The sequence below is a fragment of the Nuphar pumila genome, chromosome 5 (genome assembly GCF_984573655.1).
Source record: "Nuphar pumila chromosome 5, dmNupPumi1.hap1.1, whole genome shotgun sequence".
NCBI classification, from domain to species: Eukaryota; Viridiplantae; Streptophyta; class Magnoliopsida; order Nymphaeales; family Nymphaeaceae; genus Nuphar; species Nuphar pumila.
Window position 1 is genome coordinate 57,839,225 of NC_143253.1, and position 5,265 is coordinate 57,844,489.

Here is a 5,265-nt window from a genome sequence, read left to right on the forward strand (position 1 = left end):
AAACCGCTTAGCGAAGGCTGCACAAAATCGAGCTAAAATGTCCGAAGCCCATCTACACAAAGGTGGATCTAGGACTTTGGGGAGCCACCTGAAGAAAATGGTAACTCATCAATATATATTGTCAATTTTATAAGTATTGTTGCAAACCTGTTAACTAAATCTTTTATCATTTCACTTCGCAGGAAGCAAAAAAAGGAGGCATTGTGCCATACAAGGATGTGTTTGTTGAAACACATAAACGTAAGACCACGAGAAAGTTTGTATCAGAGAAGGCGAGAACGATAATGTTATGTATTTATTGTATTAATAATCATTGTAATATACAAGTTATCATAAACATTGTAATTCTTAATTATTAATGCATACTATAAACATTATTTTGTAGGAGGCATATGAGCAACAGATGGTAGAGCGATATGGCAATGACTCTACTCAACATCCATCATTTGATCCTTCAACATGGGTGATAGTAACAGGTGAACCCAAAAAGGGTTGTGTGTTCAGGTTTGGGAGTAATATGAACACCTCACCAATCGTTGCTTCTTCTAGTCACGGCTCACAGACTTCTCCCGTCAACATCAGCTCCAAGCATCCTATTTTTTATGGTGATGATGTATGTCAGATCGTTAAGAACACAATGCGTGACTACTTCCATGAAACAATTGTCGACGTTCTCCGAGATGAGTTCAACAGTTTTTTGCAGAACAGGGGAACTTCGATTGTAGGTGCCACTCAGGTATGAAAGTTTCATGTGATCTATTGCATGTTGTTAGATTTCATATAACTTTAATTGCCTTAACTTAGGTGCATTGGATATAATTTATTTCAGCATATTTTGTTTATTAATATTGACCTTTTAAATAATATTTTAGTATAATATTTTTAGTGCCTTTGAACACAGATCAGCACGATAGAATCATATATACAGTTCTTTTACTGCCTCAGAACACATATGAGTATGATAGAACCATATACACAGTTTATTTACTACCTTTGAACAAATATGAGCACGATAGAATCACATATACAGTTTTTTTACTGCCTTAGAACACATATGAGCATGGTAGAATCACATATACAGTTTTTTGACTGCCTTAGCGCATATATGAGCATGGTAGAATCACATATACAATTTTTTGACTGCCTTAGAACACATATGAGTACAAAAAAATCACATATATAGTTTTTTGCCTGCCTTAGAACACATATGAGCATGGTATAATCACATATACAGCTTTTTGACTGCCTTAGAGCACATATGAGCATGGTAGAATAACATATATAGCTTTTTTACTGCCTTAGAGCACATATGAGCATGATAGAATCACATATAAAGTTTTTTTACTGCCTTAGAGCACATATGAAAAAGATAGAATCACAAAAACAGTTTTTTTACTGCCTTTAGAATACATATGAGCATGATTGAATCACATATAAAGTTTTTTAACTGCCTTAAAACACATATGAGCATGGTAGAATCACATATACATTTTTTTCACTGCCTTAGAGCACATATGAGCATGGTAGAATCACATATACATTTTTTTGACTGCCTTAGAGCACATATGAGCATGATAAAATCAGAGACAGTTTTTTGACTGCCTTAGAACACATATGAGCAAGATAGAATCACATATACAGTTTTTTTGCCTGCCTTAGAGCACATATGAGTATGATATAATCACATATATAACTTTTTGCCTTCCTTAGAACACATATGAGCATGATAGAGTCACATATACAATTTTTTGACTGTCTTAGAGCACATATGAGCATGATAGAATCACATATATACAGTTTTTTTGACTGCCTTAGAACACATATGAGCATGATATAATCACATGTATAGTTTTTTGTCTGCCTTAGAACACATATGAGCATGATAGAATCACATATAAAGCTTTTTTATTGCATTAGAGCACATATGAGCATGATAGAATCACATATAAAGTTTTTTTGACTGCCTTAGAACACATATGAGCATGATATAATCACATATACAATTTTTTGCATGCCTTAGAACACATATGAGCATGATAGAATCACATATACAGTTTTTTGACTCCCTTAGAGCACATATGAGCATGGTAGAATGACATATAGAATTTTTTTGACTGCCTCAGAATACATATGAGCATGATATAATCACATATATAGTTTTTTGTCTGCCTTAGAACACATATGAGCATGATAGAATCACATATAAAGTTTTTTGACTGCCTTAGAGCACATATGAGCATGATAGAATCACATATACAGTTTTTTTTACTGTCTTACAACACATATGAGGAGGATATAATCACATATACAGTTTTTTGCCTGCTTTAAAACACATATGAGCATGATAGAATCACATATAAAGTTTTTTTACTGCCTTAGAACACATATGAACTTGGTAGAATCACATATAGAGTTTTTTTGACTGCCTTAGAACACATATGAGCATGATATAATCACATATATAGTTTTTTGTCTGCCTTAGAACACATATGAGTATGATCGAATCACATATAAAGTTTTTTTACTGCCTTAGAATACATATGAGCATGGTAGAATCACATATAGAGTTTTTTTGACTGCCTTAGAACACATATGAGCATGATATAATCACATATATAGTTTTTTGTCTGCCTTAGAACACATGAGCATGATAGAATCACATTTAAAGTTTTTTTACTACCTTATAACACATATGAGCATGATAGAATCATATATACAGTTTTTTTGACTGCCTTAGAGCACATATGAGCATGATTGAATCACATATAAGTTTTTTAACTGCCTTAAGAACACATATGAGTATGATAGAATCACATATACAGTTTTTTTACTTCCTTAGAACACATATGAGCATGATTGAATCACATATAAAGTTTTTTTACTACCTTAGAACACATATGAGCATGGTAGAATCACATATACATTTTTTTGATTGCCTTAGAGCATATATGAGCATGATTGAATCATATTTAAGCTTTTTTTACTACCTTAATAACACATATGAGCATGATAGAATCACATATAGAGTATAATTTATTTTAATATATTTTGTTTATCAATACTGACCTTTCTTTTCTTGTGTAGGTTGCTAGCGATAATCATCGTAGTGGAGCTGAAGGGGCAGATCAAGACAATGAACAAGAGGACGGCCAAATCTTGGCGATGATTAGATTCATGTGTTGAATTTGTTCTACTTTCTTTTTGTTTCAAAAATGTAAATGTTGAATTGTATATAATTAGAACTTTTGAATTTTACAGTGGATCAATTAATTGTTTGAGTTTCCTTTTATATGTATTTTGATGTGTACTTTATTTTTTATTCGCAGGAAATATAAATTGTACAGGAGATATAAATTGTATCACGAGAAAATTTTTCTTGATATTTAATTTTCAAATAATTTTTTTTATTTTTGTCCTTGTTTGTGACGGATTAGCGATGGATATATCCGTCGCTAATTACTATTAGTGCTGAATGTAGCGACGGATTAGCGTTGACTATAAATCCATCGCAAAACCTAAGTCACCGTATAGTAACGACGACCTTGCAACAGATGTTGGCATTCGTTATTCCGTCGCAACTTAGCGACGAAACTGGTGACAGATACATTCTGTCGCTACTTAGCGACGGAATGGGCGACAGATATATTCCATCATGAATTAGCGTCGAAAAATTCATGATGGAAGTTATCTGTCTCTAATCTGACGCTAATCCGTCGCTAAGCTCTTTAGCGACGAATTTAGGTCATCGCTAATCCACAAGTTTCTTGTAGTGAAATGATAAAAGATTTAGTTAACAGGTTTGTAATAATACTTATAAAATTGATTTGTTTATATATTGATGAGTTACCATTTTCTTCAGGTGGCTCCAAAAGTCCTAGATGCACCTGTGTGTAGATGGGCTACGGGCATTTTTGCTCGATTTTGTGCAGCCTTCATTGAGCGGTTTCGAAATACATCCCCAGGCCACTTGTCACACATTGCATCCCAAACATCTGACCTGATAGTAGGAGGTCCATGGCCCTTCCACTGCAGTGGATCATCTATCCCGCCAGATGCTTTTCTTGCTGCAGTCTTCATATTGTGCAGCATGTCTGCAAATCGATTGGCAGCCCCCTTCTGCCACACCTTCTTAGCATCATGTTCCTCCATCGTAGTCGCGAAATGATTCGAAGCCTATAAATATTTTCAGAAAGTTAGTAGATATGACTATAACAAATAATTAAATACGAAACACATTAACTACGACAAACAATTGTATATCGTGAATGAGGACCACGATCTGTCTATCACCTCTTTTGAATACTCTTTTCATTGAGTGATCGGTCCTGGTAGATATTGAAGTAGTGAATTCCTAATATTGCGTACTACTTATTGTGGCTCGAACCTCGTGTTGCACATGAATTGGTACATAATAAATATCAATATATAATATTTATAAGATATGCAATAAATGAAAACAAAATACTTACGGTCGATTATCGATATACACTATTCGAATGAGTCTTCTTGTGCCAGACTGAGAAGACCCTTCATCTTGTGTTGACTCCTGACTTGTATGATCAACTGGTGTCGGTGGTGGTCATGTACACGCGAAACATCATCTGTAAAAAAATACATTAGAAATTCTCAGAATGCGCATTTCAACTAATCAAGCATCCAATTAGTTAAATGATATACCTATCAAAGGAGCCTGTGAAGATGAAGGCTGAGACTGGCTACTACTGGATGAACGACCACTGTAAGCTCCACAAACCATATTCTAACAAATAAAAAATGTCATGCAATACATTCAAATTGTTTCAAATCATTCACATCAAGTATTTCAATACATTCAAATAATTCAAATCAAATATTGCAGTATATTCAAATCATTGGAATACCTGCAAATCATTCAAATCACTGCAATTTATTTCAATACATTCAAATAATTTAAATCAAGTATTGCAATACATTCAAATCATTCAAATCATTGGAATACCTGCAAATCATTCAAATCATTGCAATACATTTCAATACATTCAAATAATTCAAATCAAGTATTGCAATACATTCAAATCATTCAAATCATTGGAATACCTGCAAATCATTGTAATACATTCAAATCATTCACATCAAGTATTGCAACATATTCAAATCATTCACATAAAGTATTGCAGTACATTCAAATAATTCAAATTATTCACATCAAGTATTGCAATACATTCAAAACATTGGAATATATTCAAATAGAGGTTTGTATTACAAGATTTTGCTCACTAGCTTGAG